The 17451-nt window shown below is 38.4% G+C and overlaps 1 long non-coding RNA gene across 6 annotated transcripts in view; it reads right to left on the reverse strand.

Moving 5' to 3' along the window:
* Positions 5504 to 17451, reverse strand: part of LOC110400421 — a 75965-nt gene continuing 64017 nt past the window's right edge. For 5 of the 6 annotated variants that reach the window (XR_002439819.1, XR_002439821.1, XR_002439822.1 and 2 more), the window contains one exon: positions 5504 to 6493. This is a non-coding gene — a long non-coding RNA (uncharacterized LOC110400421). The remainder of the gene's footprint in view (positions 6494 to 17451) is intronic. The other variant, XR_002439820.1, reaches the window with a different exon arrangement.

Consider the following 17451-nt stretch of genomic DNA (forward strand, 5'->3'; position numbering starts at 1 on the left):
AGGAGAGAGCCAAGAGAAAAATCAAAGAGCTACAAGATAAAAGGTGAAATAAGACAAATGGTAAAACTTAGGCTGAATTACACAGAAATGTCCCATCTGTAAGATGTTTCATATTTAGTCAATAGACTGGGTAAATGAAGACCTGCATCCGCAAAACTGAGGCTGTTCCAGGTCAAATTTCACCTAATCTAACAATTTAAAACCACAACTTGAAATAACAGCAGAAGTAATGTAAGGAGGTTCTAAAACACAAATCAGAAAAACTTTCTATTAAATTGGTTGTACATCCTGTCCAACAACAATTAACAATTGATTCTCCGGCTCATTTCAGACATTTCCATGCTCCATTAGTGTCTGTGCCTTTCCAAGAGGCTTAGAGCACTGCTAGGCAAAAAGAGCCCTGAAACAAAGGTTAAAGTCTGCAGAAACACTATATTAAAACAACTTTCTGCTGGAAAGCTATACTGAAGTCTCCATCTTTAAACCGAGGTTAACTTTGAACTTCTTGGCTATTCTGCTATGGAAATAGTTATTACAGCAGCAGAAAGGTAGTTTAGTTCAGCGAAAACAGGAAGAGTCTGCATTTTAAATGATATTTGGAGGAGCGTCAGTGCCATCACTGTGGTATTTTGTTGAGCTGAAGATTGAACCTGAGTAGTAATTCCTCTGTGATTTTGCCTAAGGGTGGAAACTAAAACTCAAAAAGACTGCGACATGCAAAGCGGTACTGTCACCCCGCGAGCTGTGTTCCTTTCCTCTGTTGCCCAACTAATGGGCTTTCTCATCCTCTTTATGATGAGCTGTGAAGGGTCCTTTCTGAGGTCAAACTTCGTTTTCAAAAAGCAGTTTCAACACTAATGTACTGAAAAAAATGCAAGCGAAATCAAACTACTTCCTTGCAATTTCTGCTTTCACCGTAGTTCTTGGTGCAAGATTTCAAAAGGAGTTCTAGTGTATCTGGATCTTATGAGCCTCACTGAATGAACACTGCATAAATATCAATCATTTGTCGACCACTGTGAAAGGATCTAAGCACCAAAATACTAACAAAGTAAAGGGAAAATGTAACTTTTGTCAGTATTGCTCTCTTTAAAGTCTCTGGCCAACAACATAGACTCTAGTAACCTAAGCTTGGTGCCTTATCACTCGCTGCAGCTCCGTGAAAGGAGGTTGTGGTGAGGTGGGGGTCGGCCTCTTCTCCCGTGTAACAGAGATATGACAAGAGGTAGTGGCTTTGAGTTTTTCAAGGGAAGTTCAGGTGGGATATTAGGAAACATTTCTTCTCAAAAAGAGTTCTGAGGCATTGGCACAGGCTGCCCAGGGAGGTGGCAGAGGTGTTCAAGAACTGTGGAGATGTGACACTGAGGGACATGGTTAGTGGGCATGGTGGAGGTGGGTTGGTGGTTGGCCTAGGTGATCTTAGCAGCCTTTTCCAATCAACCTTAATGATTCTGTGATTCTGTATGCTCCCTAACTGGCCAGAAGCCAAAAAAAATAGATATGACTAAAAACACCTATAGCTAGCACAGGATATTTTCTTTCTGGAAGCAGTCACAGCATATTTGTAGATGAATATTCCTATTTTATGCTGTAATAGAAATCCCTCGGTGGGTATTTTTATGCTTTTTTTTTTATTGAATAAGAAAAATTTTGCTACTCTATGCAGTACTCAAGATCTGTGTAGGATTTTAAAATATTAATTATAATACTGAAAATATCAAAGGCATGAATTAAAGAAGGACCATTCTGTCACGCACATAGATATTAAGTATGCTGAAATTGTATACTAATATTAGTTCAGAATGTAAATTCGGTGGGAAAAATTACTTTATTAGGGGTAAATCTGAGTGTTAAAGAAGCTAAGATGCAGGATGGATAGAACACCACAGAGCAGATATCACGAAGATTTTTAAGGATAACAGAATTCAAGGGTAGCAAGTAGTACTTGTTTTCTCACCACTTTCCTAAATGGATTACATATAAGCCAGGCAACTGTATTGAACTGTTTACAAAATGCAGTTATAACAAGCATTTACTTCTGAAGTTCCGCCTGATACAATAAATTGATGCACCTTATTATCCATATTAAAACAAAACTGTCACTAAATCATTTTAAATAAGGGCTTGAACAGAAAACATCATGCTAGGGTTGCTTATTTGGAATTGTTCTCAGGCAACTTATTCTGGACAAATTTCATTTGAAGCATTGTACACGTACTGACTTGTGTGATATTTCTTTTAGAAGGATGCAGGGAAAAAGCAGGGATTTTAGAGGGCTCATTAGCTGCCAAAAGATACAGACAAGTAACTGGGGGATTTTCAGAATGCTAGCATGTTTTTATGCAAATAGTGAGCTGTGAAAAGCTGGCCTAGCAATGTTACTTACTGCTTGCTTATTTTATTCCAGTGGGTCAATGGACTTGACCTAGGTCTCAAAGTAATTTCTATTGTCCGTTTCCTCCCTACACATTCCTTTTCCTCCAGCTTACTACAAGGTTTCCTCCAGGAAAGACCAAAACAAACTCCACATAGATAGAATAAACCACTTCAGGATTCCTCATTCACGTCCCCAACAATATTTTCCAATACCACTGTGTTTATAATCAGTGAAAGTGCCAGGAACATAACAACTGCTGTCTTTTAATGTTTTAAAATTTTTTGTTTTCACTGTATGCTACATAGAAACTCAAATCTGATGCAAGAAAAAAAGGTAACCTTTTGTACACACAACTTCTTTTATATACATGTCTCTTTCTCTGGTTTAATTGTTCATACTGCCAGCAGAAGCCTGCAGGTATGATTCACATTCTCTGCAATGTGGTAGAAGTAGTATCATTTTTAGACTTGCTCTCAATGAATGCAACTGAGAAAAAGCTTAAAGCTTAAAAATATACCAAATTTTTGGCCCTGGTATTAGGGCCAAAACATCCCCAAAGATTCCCTTCACAATTGTCTCCAGAGAGGAGCTGGTTCTTCGCGTCATAACTATGCTGTCAGTCTAGACATTTATGCCAAGCTTCTCTTCATAGAAGCTAATTATGCTATATTCTTAATATTTTTTTCTTCCCCTGAAACCTGGATTTTCTTTAGCTGTAATTTCCCTGCTGCAGCTTCATCAGGTTCTTTTTCTGACCTTAAATGGGAAAGAACTATAAAAATAATCTGTAATAAACTCTGCCTCCAGTTACCTTTGGAAATTGCTGAATGAGTCCAATGGCAGCGGCACAGAAAACCACACCGTATGTCCATGATGGATAGCTGTCCCCTAGCACTCCCGCCCATGAAATCTGACATGCAATCTCTTGGCCAGTGCAGTGACACCAAGCAAAGACACCTGTGCTTTTCAGTGACTCGATGCAACCTGAACAACATTGCACAGCCTAGGGAAGAGACAGAACTACTGAGAAACTTCTTCTGCCTCTTCTTAACATTTCTGGGAGCCCCAGAATGCAAAATCTTCTTATTTCTAGAGTGAAAATAAGATGTTTCTGCAGTTTTCCAAAATTTCTGACTGAAGTTTACTTAATTTACAGCTTCTGAACCAGAGTCCCAGTAGCTCCAGCAGTTCACAGCTTGGATTCACATTGAGATTAAAGTTTCTTCAGTGGAGAAACAGCCTGTGCTGAATAGCTACTGTGCCACAATTAGACTGCTTCTGGAAATTAAGCTTGCATTACTATTTCCATATTACCTTACAGCCTGTAAGGCAGAAATCAAGTGTCAAAGCATTTCATTCCAGCGTAACTAGATCTGGAAGACTAAATGTTTCTATCAGAACTAGTTAGTGGTTGCTGATAACTTTTAAATAGTATAAATATTTACAATAACTTTCTATTCTACTGTATTACATTATCATTTGCTGGTTCCAAGTATATCAGCCTAACTATTCTAGCTCTCCCTATTTTCCTCCTCTAGTATGCAGAATTACTGATAAGAATAATAATCAATTTAATCCACATTTTGTGATAAATCCTACATCAGAATGCACAGTCAGTTTATTCTGAACTTTTTTTTAAAGACCTTACTGCAAGATAAGATTTGAATGAGCTGCAGAAAGGAATAAATACTTTGCTAAGTAGTTTGTAGTAATTTTATTCTGCATTTTATTGACATCAACACAGGAAAAAAAACAGCTGCATAATATAACTGAAATAGTTAGATAGACAGATATTTTCTTAAACAACAAAAAAGTACATATATATATGCATGTATATATGTGGTCACACACCACCCTCAGTTTCTAATCCCATGTGGAAAATAAAATTACCCACAAACATCTGTGATCATCCAGTACTGTAGACCTCTACAATGAACAATGGCATCAAGTGGATTTTGATAAACAGGGAGAGAAAAACTATATTCTGCTCAGGAGAGGCTACTCCTATGGCAAACAACTTCGGTTTCACTGCTGAAGACTGCAGAGAGGTTTTCAGTGTTCTGCACTGTTTTGGACAAAAGGTTGAGTACATTCCAATTTCTAAACAAGTCAAAAATTTCAAATGTGCTAAACCAGGGGAGGTTCATGTTGGAAATTAGGAAAAATTTCTTCTCAGAAAGAATAGTGATGACTGGCACAGGCTGTCCAGGGAGGTGGTGGGGTCACTATCCCTGGAGATGTGGCACTGAGGGACATGGTCAGTGGGCATGGTGGGGGTAGATTGATGGTTGGACTTGGTGATCTTAGTGGTCTTCTCCAATCTTTGCAATTCTACATTGTTACTGACAGTGCAGCATAACCTCAATAAAACCATAAGGTAAGTACCAGTAATGAGATGGGCAGAAGGTGTTCAGATAAACTCTTTGTTACTCTTTGTTCTCAGAGTAAATGTTACTTTGAGAGTCACAAGAAACAGAATAGCATTATCTGATAATACTTACTGACCTGATGATTAACATCAAGTTAAGGTCTCCTGAAATTTCTCTTCCAGATCAAATATAGCTTGTAGAAGGATATGGTGAATATTTCAGCCATTTTTGGAAAGCTATTGAAATTTTTCAAGTAAAAGACTATTTCCTGCACACAGAAAAAAATATTTCTGAAAAGAATAAGAAAGAATTTTGTCGGATAATAACAAACAGCAACTGCAATCATCATTATTGTTCAACATATGCTACCATGCTTTAAAACAAAATGTGGTTTTGAACTGCGGTTCAGGGTGTACACAGCAGCCTATCCACTAACTAGCATCGTATCAAACTTTGATATGAAAACTGACTGACTGCAGTCGGAGAGTGAATATTTACTCACTGAATTTGTAAACAGTGTCCTCCACACACTATTCAACCTTCTGGCAGAGTTTCTGGGACTTCCTTAAATGACCTGGTTTTGCAAACAAAACCAAATGCCAGTTATTCACACAACTCGAACTGCCGCTGAACTGGGGAAGTCATTTGATAGAGGTATTCCTCCAAGTAATTCTGAGTAATACATAACCACTGCAGGTTATACCAAAGCCAAGAAGAAGAATCATTTATTTAGTATCCAACAGCTGTTATAAAAGCATTTAAAAATCCTATGCAAAATAGACATTGCCCAACATATTTCCACTCTATGATGTCAGTCACTTTAGATCTAAGATACTCATTGTACCCGTGGAGATGCAATTTCAAATACCAAGAATTATGACTTGGTTCTTAAGATACAGAGCTAGCTTACAAAATTACAATTAAAAAAATCTTGAAAATAATACAAAGTGACCACTTACATTACTGTAGATTAGAGCTCACTTTCACATCACTAAGAGTGTGAAGGTAACTTCTCTTAGAAAACAGGTGATGATAATTCTTATCTTGAGACCTTTTTATTGGCTGTTTTCCCACTCCATAAGTCATTTCTCATGTCACAGAAGAGAGAAAATGAGTTGCAAATTGTATTTTGTTTAGTATAAACTGTAAACAAGTAGGACAATCAAGCAATATTTTGACTAATAAATAGCACTGCTGATATAGAATTTCATTTTCCCCAGATGCTTCATACACTGTTGAATTTCTTCTATGCTGTTATATATGGACAACATTAAGAGAAAGGTAGGTTGCACATCTCCTGCCAAGTTTATCCATCCATCTAATTCTGGGGACTTCTGTCTTCAAGAGGAAGTAGAGTGAAAACAACCATACACCACTCTACTACTTGTGGACGATATCCTGAGGGATATATTTATATTTTCTAGATGATAAAATTTTTGCAAATCTATTTAAATTGGAAGAATGAGGGAGAAATGAGGCATAGTAGGGTCAAACCCTACTGAAATGGAGAAAAACGGAAATGGAAGCAAAGGACGTGCAACGTACTGTATTCTGACTCCTGCTCTACATGCAGCTTACCTCACTGCTAACTCACCAAGACAGAAAACTTAAGACCCTTACAAACAGGAGGAAAACTATGCCTTCAGACTTGCAGATGTCTTAGGTTCTTTTTCATCTAAAATAAATTTTGGTAATGCTGGATGTTATTCATCTCCATTTTCTGATTTTAGTTTCCACACTGAAGAAGCTGAAATAGAAAGCAAAAAAAAAAAATCTAGAAAACCAGTCTTCAAATGACTCAGATAATAGCACTTTATCAGAATTCATAAGAAGAGAACAAAGAAGAAATGTTTTGGTGAAAGTGCTTGCTGCAAAAGGAATGGATTTGCATTGCAAAACACTCGATCCCTCACAGAGCAAGAAAAGTGGAATTATGATGAGTGGTGTATTGTAAATACACTTTCTGCTCCAAGTGAGTTCACTTGCTGTTAAACCCGTCTTGTTCTAGTTTTGCTTATTACTCAGAGAAAGCCATGATATTGCTTAGAACTGTGTTCACAGAGTCATGTTGGAGGGCAAAACAACAAACATTTCTCTGCCCTTGCCTCATATATGATATAGGAATTTTCTTGGAGAAGCTATCTTTTCCTTTACGATAGGACCATGCATCTATGAAATAAAATGGGAAATAGAGGTTTAGCTTCTCCCATACATAGATAGTACTACTCAGCAGAGCTTTCCAGACTATGCACTGCGTCTGCACGTATGAGCATTTCAAATCACTTACTTAGAAGCTTATCATTTCAGTTTATCAGCCTAGAGAAAAAAGTTTCTAACTCCAGTGACTAAAAGTCACAGAGCAAGTATTATAGGAACAAAGATGAATAATGGTCTTAGGGGTGAGAAAGCTTTCAAAAGGCTGAATGGCAGCTCTGGGGAGATCGGAAAGAGATCAGTTCACAGAGGCATCCAGGAAACCTCAGGGAAACTTTAAGGAATTGTTTTACTGGGTTGAGAAAGCCTCAGAGATAAAAGTAGAATGAGAGTAACTTGTGGGATGTGAAACTGTAAGGAGCTTTGACAGGAGGGTAGTTTTCCCCTGCAGACCCTCTACATCTCTTGCAGCACTTTCTTCTTCCAGTCTCTTGAGAGATGGGATCTCCTGCATCATTCACAGCCTTGCTAAGGTTCACAAAGACCATTTTCCCCGCTTTCCTCTCCATGAGATTCAACACCCTTCTCTCCTTAGAAGATAGTAGATCTATAGCATTACTACTTACATGAGAAATTTTCCTGATGCTACTCTCTAGTTCAGGTGAAGTGGGAAGAATATTGAGGAACTTGAACGAATTGGTCTCAGTACAATAATAAGCACTACATTTACAAAATATGTAAGAATTATTTGCTCACAAGAGCTGCTTTGAAGAATTTTTTCCATGGTATCTATCAGTATCATTTTCACGAATATCATTTAAATGCTGAGGATCTGCTGCTGGGATGGCTCTTTGACACGCTTCCCACTGTACACTCTATGGCTGAGTTACCTCTTGTTTAGAGATAATCAACGCATTTCCAAATGAGAAAGACTTTGTGTATATCACCATAGAAACGTCTAAATTAAGTTGTTACTGCCTAAGTAACTGGACTGCAATAATGGACAGATATCTAAATATCTCCCATTGAAAAACAAAAATACAAGCAAGAAATTGTATCTACTACAGCTCAAGAATCAACTCACAGTGAGAAACTTTTCGGTGGAAGAAGAGGAAAGAGCACTCAGGCCATTACATGCAAGTGGCAGGCAGGATGCAGACACCAGTGCAAAGGCTTCTGCAGAATCCCCTGCCTCTTGCTGTTCCACATTGAAACACAGGCAGAATCACAGTCCTGGAAAAAACTCAGTAATGGGCACAACCAAGCCTCTGCAGCCCAATGATACACCTTGAAAATTCTGTTTCCATACGGTGGTCTGGCAAAGATCAACTCCTACCTTGTCTTGGCTGAACACAATTTGAAGTCTGGTCTGTGAAAGCTAAGTGGATTAAAAGCAGTGTGAGGATCAGGTGATAGAATGCAGTGAGTCATTTGAGAGGCAAAGGAGGAAATCTAAACAGAAAGCAGGAGCAATACAAACTGAGGGAATTAGAGTAGCTTATTGGTGATGCTGAATGCAACCACAAAGCCAAGCAGGGAAATACTTGACTTCTGGCATCTCATAAACTGTTACTGTGTGGATGTAGAACATAAAAGAGTACAGAACCCAGTAATGCACATAAAGAATTTACAAGTTTTAAACTCTTTAGAATCCAGCAAAATGATATTACATGACATTTGTTTCATCATATTTTAGACTACTGAAGAACTATCAGAATTTTTTTTAAATCATTCAGTAGAAAAATTGTAGACTTTAATGTCAAACAGGTATAATATTCAAGGACTTCATCTAAATTGCATTCCTTCTGTTTATTAGGTAGTCACTTCAGCCTAATGAGGTATCCTCTTTGTGACTAATGGTCTGTGTGTTGCCATGACAGTGAATCAAATATCACTGCACCAAAATAACAGAAAATCCTCATAGTCAGGAATAAACAAAAACCTAAAACAACATAGCTGTTCTCAGTGCCTGATTGTATAACTCAAGTGACCTAGTTCTGTGAGCTTTCAGAACATAAAAAGAATCTGTGCCTGCCAAAAGTATTACAATCTGATATTTTTATCCAGAAACTGGATTATATTTTCCCCCCAAGCTTCATCAGCCTTACTACCTCCTCTCTCCACCGACAAACCAGCAGCTTATGGGAGCGTAGCCACTACTTGGGCACTACTCAATTAAAATACTGGTACTAGAACTGGCATATTTCTTTTCAGTCCAGATTTCATAAAACCCACACTATCAATTTGGAACAGATCAATTTATTGCATGGAAGTTTGATTTTGCTCAAGCTTGTCAGTTATTCGAAATGAGAGTCCCATTTGCTCCAGCTGAATAACTGATGTTTGAAATAAAATATTATGGATATTACATAATAAAGCTAATGGAAATAGAACAGAAAACAATTGAAGACAACTGCTGATAAGCTGACCAGCAATGAAATGATATCACAAAGCAAAAATGGAAAATTTATGCATATTAAAATTTATCTCCCCCAGGGAGCGACTGAGCGAGAGGAAGTTTTAAGGTTCTCTCAAGTGTGACACAAAAGTATTCAAAGCCAAGTACAGAGACCTTTGAATTTTTCCAGCTGCCTTAAGTGGCACATGTTACTACCTTCCTTTTGCTGAGGAATTTTTAAAATGGTGTAAAACAGATATCTAAGAGCGTGACTCTAAAACGGGTGGGAGAGAGGCAACTTCGGTGTCCACAGGAAACAGTTGGATGTTTCGTTTTCACTTGACACAATTCAACACGTCCTCCTGGGTGCATAGAGCAGTTCTGACCCACCCAGGCACAGCATGACATAGTCTAGGTTTCTGAAACCCCTCTGCTAAAGTACTCACCAGTGACACAGAGCACTTCTCAAATCAAAGATGTATTTTAAGGAGTTCAATGGGAGAAAGCACTGCAGAACGCCCTTGACACAGATAGTGTCCCCATCACTGCTAACCGCCAGGAATCACCACTCTTTCTGCTAACACTAACACTCGTTTGACTGTGACATTAATCGCAGAGAAAAATAACATTACCAGAGAGGACTAAATTTTGGCAGACACGCTCTACAGCAAACCCTGGTGCTCAGTCTTCTACAGAAATAAGAGCATGTCCAGGTGATCACTCACTTCCTCAAGCTTCCTTTTTTGGAAGCCCTACAAAAAGGCAGTTCATACTGCCTGAACCATCGCACTGCAAAGTACATGGAGAACTAAGATTTCCTTGATTGTTTTTCAGGGTACAGTGAAAGCTGAGGCACACTCCAGCAGTAGGTGCAGGGTGGTTCCCCTCCTGCCTGTCCCCACACACAAAGCTCCCAGCACTGCCGGCACACTGGGTCTGAGATAGCTCCTGGAGCCATCACTGCTAGCCGGGTACTGCAAGCTTACAGCTGCCAGGAAACTGCAGCCTGAGCATGGACAAACTACTTTACAATGTGTATTGGTGCCACATGGGATCGGAAAATGAGGGGAAGAGAATGAGACCACAGGGAGACATTCACAGCAGCTATTTCATAATGTGAAATCTTGTTTTCTTCAGTAATGTTAAGATGAAGTGGTGCAATCTGATGTTTGTGCCTACTCCCCAGCTCTACTAAAAATAAAATTTGTCATATTTAATACTGACATACACATGAACTTTAACTCTGAAGCTCATAACTGTGTGTTTATACCAAGAAACTTAAAATGACTTTTAGCTACATAATGGTTATACATTGCACAACTGCACATTGATCCCACACACAATCATACCATGAGCTCAATAGGCTTTCTGATAAAGTAGAAGTGTTCTCATCCATCAAACCAAAACACCAGTGATCCCTGTGTTACAGGGAGATAAAAGTACTGAGTGTTTATTATAGACTGCAAATGTTTTTGCCTAATATAATTGAATTGAGAGTAAACACATTACGTTTTTCAGAGCCAACAAAACTAATCTGCATAAGATTTCATCATAACTGTATTCATCAATACAAATAAAATTGTTTTAGAAAATTGATGAAATAAGGACCCTGGCAAAAAAAAAAAAATGTGCATGCACATAATTTCAATTTCAACTAACTTCAATTTAGATTCCATTTAAAGGTTTTACTAAATCTGTTCTAATTCTAGAAGACTGTTTCTGCAAACTGACAGCATCAGCAAGTATTAATCAGCAGATAAAAAGCTTTCTTTTCTCAATTAGCATTTAAAATTTCAGAGGTAAATATTTAATCTTTTGACTAGGAATTATCAACAGCCTTAATGCAAAAACAGGGAATTTCTCGGCAAACCTCCAGACAAAAATCGTGCTTTGAATGCTATATTTTGAGCAGCAGCATCAGCAAAGAAGGTATATTGCACAGGGTCAGTACACACTGCGGAGTGTCAAGGGCAGAGCAATGTATTCAGTCAGCTGGAGGATGAAAGGATGGGGACAGGAAAGGGACTTCACCACCTCTGGATATACCAGAATTTGATGAAACCAAGTGGAAACAGATGAAATAAAACTGGTATCATGTTTGTAAGAAAATGTATGGTGGAAAAAAAAAGCTCTGAAATTGATGACTTAGATTTTCTTATAGCTGCTACGGAAGTATTTTTAGTTTAAAAATTTTAAATCAAAATTATTCTGTTAGTATCCTCCCACAGGTTTTATACCACTACTCCCCAAGCAGTGAACATGACCTCATAACATGTGGCAAAGGTCCAACATGAGCGCTGTGATGGCCACTTGTGGCTCTCCTAACACACTTGTTTTCCAAACTAAGGATAGAGCTGTTCTGTGTGCAGTGGAAAGAAAAGTTCAGGGCCACTGTGAGACCATAAACCTCCCCAGAACTGGAGAGTGGTCACAAATCTTACCGTATTTCAGCAGATGTACCTGGTGCGTGTCCAAGCCCTGTGGCATCACCAGGGCAGCAGTGGGTCAGCACTGCCAGATGCTCACCTATGCAGCCATACACAGACTTGCTCTGTTTCTCTGCCTACAGCAGGACCAAACCCAGCCCAGGTAACAAAAAGGCTGTTCAGAAGAGGATAAGCAGCTGGATATACTAATAATCATCACTGAGTCAATCTCTGAGCGCTCTCTGGATGACATGTCATTGCCGTTATACCTCTCCATCTGGAAGGGTACCTAACATGGAACAGAGGGTTGCTATTACTGCGGGCACTTTCCCTACTCAGCAAACAGACGCTCTATTCCTAATGTTGTAAAACTGGAAACACTTATGTCACATAGAAGGAAGAGGAAACACTTACTGGTAAATATTTTAACAGCTTATTGTACTACTTCTTTGGAGTGTGCAAACATGGCTAGCCAATGTCACTAGCAACTTGGATTATCTTTCAAAAATACATTCAAACAGACTCATTAATGTGTCCAGACGAAAACATATAACCCAGGATGAACATAAGTAAAGCAGATCATGATTTCATAAACAGAATCCCAACACCCACACCACCACTGCCAACTCATCCCCTGAGATAAAAGGGAGAGTGGGAGAGGAGCTCAAAGGAAAAGAACCAGCCCAGCTGTGCTGGCCATTCTGTTCTTGATTCACGTGGATATACACATATCAGCTGTGTCAAATTTTGGGGGTGTGGAAGTCATCTTTTTTTTAAATTTGTGCAACAAGTCTTGCAAAATGTAGTACATGATTTTTCCTAAGCAGGCATATTCTATTCTCAGTTTAATAAATAGAATTTGTGCCACTGAAATCAGAACAGGAGAGTCTGGACCAATATGCTGAAAACTAGTAACACAGAAGAATTTGTATGAAGTAATAGGCTTTTTATTGCATATGATGCACATGTGGAAAGCTACTGGGAATATATCAATCTATAACAACTACTAAAAACAAACTGTGAAAACCGCAGCATATATTTTCATGGTACTGCTATGCCACAACTTCAAAAATTTTACTAAATTAAACTACTTATGCAAAATATTCGATTTGTGCTTCCATGTACTAAGTCTGGGAAGCATTAAAGTGTTAATTTTGCAGTAAGCCAATGCATTCAGTAGAAATGTCACTGACATGGCAGACAGAGTTTTTCTCTTCAGCTTTGCCAGGACTACTTTTATCCGTACAGAGAGGAAAAGAGATGTTTATATTAATGAATCTCTGCCTGAGGCTTTTATCTTAGTTTAGAGGTTCTCACCAAAGAAAACACACAAAAGCCCAAACTAAGTCATCCAGACTTTTATGTACTGTACATAAGTACTAATATGCACTTGTATGTCTTTTTTTTTAGTCATTCAAAGTAGAAAAAATAAATTCCTTACATTCCTTACCAAATAATAATACTACACATAACTACAAGTCCAGATACTGCCCAGTTATCTTGCTATGTTCCATTAGTTAATTGTCTTTAATTAATTTGTTAAAATATATTTAACCACCTTCACTTTCAAGATCCAGTTCAGCAATTCTTGCTTAAAGAGAACATCTGAAGATTTTTGAAAATTCTATCACACTTTCATGGCTACTTTCTAAAATGAAGATCCAAAAATTTCAGTACTGGTTGGGATGCTGCATCCCAGACCAATACTCATTAATTAGTGATTTAGTAGGGTTATATCATTCTGAGTTTACTGGTGACCAGCCTGAATCCATTAAAAAGCACAGAATTGCCACACGATCCACCACAGCTCTTGTCAAAAGATTACCAATACCGATGTCAGTGCGTCACTTCACTAGATCTCAACACATTCTTCTATGCAAAGAGTTCCAGAGATGGGAACACTGGGTTTTCAGATTCTCAGGTTTTGCTGCCTCCATGACACGAGGCTAGCACAGGTCCATAGGCTCGGAGGGCCAAGTGCTGGTTACAACAGCACCCTGTACAAACAGGCTCTTGGGAGATCAAGACACTCTCCTGGTAGAGGTTTCCAGTCACTTGGTAATACATGGGCTTAATGGCCTGTCCTCTCAAGTGTTAAATAAGTAAAAAGATAAATGAGACAGAAGACAAACACTTGATCCAGAGCAACAGAGAGAAGAAAGCACACTTTGTCATGCTTCTGCATTCTTTGATGCATTACTTATGTGTCCTTTGTTTGTTTGCCACTAAAGTTGTGTGAACACACAAGCTGGACAATGGGTAGGACCTATGTAGATGATCTAATTTAAAAGAATATCACTAGTGGACATTCTTTTCTCCTTTTACAGAAAAAAAATAGTATTCTCCTTTTACAGAAAAAATAGTGTTGAAGAGAGATTAATATTCTGAAAAACTGTGGGGGATCTAATCCACTCATCCGGTTATTTTACTTGATTTATCATTTTTTTAAACAACCCTTATAAATATACATAATTATGCTGAGGGATTCAAAGTCTTTCTAGCAGCAGAAGTATGATTAGAAATAGATTTATCATTTAGAGATTAAAAAAATACTTTTATAAATATTTTTCAAATTTCAGCTCTTTCATAGCTGTGGAGAACAGCCTTGCAGATGTGTAGGACCTGAGGGGGCTCTTAACATATGGATAAATTAAATGTTTAAAATGTTTTGAAGATTTTCAGAAACCAAAACCATCTCCTCCTTTCAGCACTTTGTAAGAATTCAAGTCGTACTGGAATTTTAAGACACAACACAGACTCCGCGCTACTGCAGGAATATGCTTATTTAAGCTTTGATCTCCAGAGCAAGCTACACTACTCTGCTGATACACGGAACAAGAAAATTCCCCATTTAACATCTTGGCAATCAAATCAAATCAACAAACTGTCTGATGTTGGTATTAGTACTTAGTAGTACACCATATCTTGTTCTATAATAAAGATAGAAGAAAAAGATTTAATTAGATAAAATGTCTTTAATAGTGGTCAACCCAAAACATTTGCACAAAAGTCTTCATTTCACAAAACACATCAATGCCTGTAGATGCTTCTATATCATCTTTAAGATAATGCATTGAAAAAAAATGGAAGAAGCAAAAATACAACCCAGGCTTCACAGCCATCACAATCACAGCTGCCTATCCTGCCCATCTGAATTGAATTTGAAGGTCTGCTAGTATGAGAGAATAGCGGAGAATATGGAAATACCAGTAACATGCTTAAAAATCATGGAAATAGTGATATTGTTCTATCACACATGAATGCACGAGATCACTCATGATGCTTGTAAGCTGTCAGCCAGCTACTTCAATTTGAAAGAAAGAAGGGAGAAAAATCAACACCCAAAAAACTCCTGTGATTAGGTAACCATGAAATGGCTGGCAGATTACGAATAGCAAACGCTTCAAGCCATAAACAGTGATGAGTTGCTGAGCAATTCAGAATATGAAATATGTTGTACAGTTCTGCAGAAAACAAACTGAATATGAAAAAGGAGAAAGCAAATAACGTCCTTGGCTGGAGGGACAGATTTGCAACCCGCCCCCCACGTTGGATCACATATGAAGTTTATCTTTCTTTGCCTGTGCTTTGTAAGGCTTCAATAGTCGCATCTTTCTGAGTTTCAAGCACAGCTTTCTGGGAAATATTTGGACCAGAAACAGAAGTGCAACAGCCCCTGGAGTTGCTAACCTAGTGATCCAGGAGAGACATTTGCACAAGTAGCACCAATTAAATCAGGTAAGACAGGACTAGATGCCTAGCTGTAGCTAAATGCAGACAGAAGCTGCCTCAGAGCCTCACTAAGACCAGCCTGGACAAACAGCTGTCAGAGGTGATACAGATTCAGCAGCAGCTGCTGCTGCAGGCAGGGGTTGCCCAGCTCTGACACGTGTGTCAGAATCTGCTTTGTGATTTGTACACAATAACCGCAAGTCTACCTAGAGCATTTAAAAAATCATTTATTCAAGTCAATCTACTCACAGGAGTTCTCAAACATGCTTTTTTTTAAGTCAGATAAACAGAGAACTGGAACTATGCAGCTCTGTTCTGCTGATGGTGGACATTATTACTATATGTGGTAGTTCTGCAGATATGAGCATTAGACTGCTAGAAACATTGCTCATTCCTAGCCATTGCATACCAAGCATTGGAGTATGTAAGCTGCAAAGCCACAGTTCACTCAGGATTTGTGTTACCAACACTGCAGATCTGACAGCAGTGAGACTAGGCAGCAAGGCAGAGTTTTGACTGAGGCCACATCTCATCGTTAACCCCGCATCAGTAGCATTGCTACAGTCAGTTGAAGTACTACCCCCAGCTGCTTGTTGTGATGCCACTTAGCCAGCAAACTGTGTAAAAGCAAGTCACACACACAATTATACCACTGTCCAAACAGATCATTATTAATACTTCCGTGCGAATGGCTGTGAATCCAGATACTGTGGTTTCTTAGGATGATAGCTGATAGTCCCCTGGAAGAAGATAGATCTATACTTGCCTGAACATTTCAGAAGCTAAAGCTGGAAGTTCTTGTATTTTTAGGTGAGCCTTGGGAACATTTGTTTGCTGCTCCCTTTTCCTATCACAGCCACAGGTGGTAGATATAAGGAGCACTGGCACTGACACCTGTACAGCTCTCCGTAAAAACAAACATCTCAGAGATGTGGCATCATCATTCAGAGCTGCTGGCTTCTGCCCAGAAACACGACCTCAGCTGCTCTCCTTCAGCTATATATGGATATTTTAGATATGAGCATACCATAAAATAGATTTGAATTCTGTTTTTTAAATTGCTGAGATGATCTCTTTTCTATTCCACAATCTGAAAGTGAGAAGTTCTCAGAAATGTCCGTGTAAAATCCTTTTATAGAGAATATTTAAAACACAGGTACTAGAGAACCAGAGCTGCACGCATTTGCAGAACCGAGCCCAGGCCTCAGACACTTCGGATTCTGCTCCCGTGACAGCTATCCTTCTCAACACTGCCGGATTAGGTTGCTCATTGACACCGACTAACAAAAACAGAGGAAGGTAACACCAGAATAATCAGACAAGCAGGAATAGAAGGCAATCAAATCGCAGGCTTATTATTATACTTCCACTCTAATTAAGTGCTAAAACTTTTCCTGAGGAGATTGTCTGTTAACATGGTGTTTTATGCAAACCTTAAACTCACACACCTGTCACTAATTTGCACATAGTTCTAGTGCCCAAAATATTGTTTGTTTCTAGCCCTAACATTTATTAGGTGTTGTTATTTTTGACAGTTACAGAAATCTCATTAAAGGCATTTGAAAATAAATGCTCTAAGACTTAGCAGCTTGGTATTTAAAGTAGGAACTAATTAGTACAGTCTACTGCTACCCAGGATTACAAGAGGCATGCTTCAGTGTTAGCAATTAGCAAAGCGTTTTGGATGAGGTTCTTGATGATAAGGTTGATTTTTTCAGTGAGAATTAGCATCCATAAAAGGTCAATGCTTTTTTGCAAGATAGCATCGTTTGATGTTCCTAAACAACTGATTTGTTTTACGCAAATATGAGAGATTAACAGCAATTTTAAGGAGCACTTTCATTCACTATTTGTTTTTCTTTTTTGTTGTTGTTGTTTGTTTTTTTTTAAAAAAGAAGGAAATAAAGGAAAAGAAAATAAGGGTGTGCCCTGAGTACTTCAAAGGATATATCTATAGATTATTAGCTCCTAGATATGCATAGACACTCCAGAGAT

Source organism: Numida meleagris, chromosome 5, assembly GCF_002078875.1.
Source record: "Numida meleagris isolate 19003 breed g44 Domestic line chromosome 5, NumMel1.0, whole genome shotgun sequence".
NCBI classification, from domain to species: Eukaryota; Metazoa; Chordata; class Aves; order Galliformes; family Numididae; genus Numida; species Numida meleagris.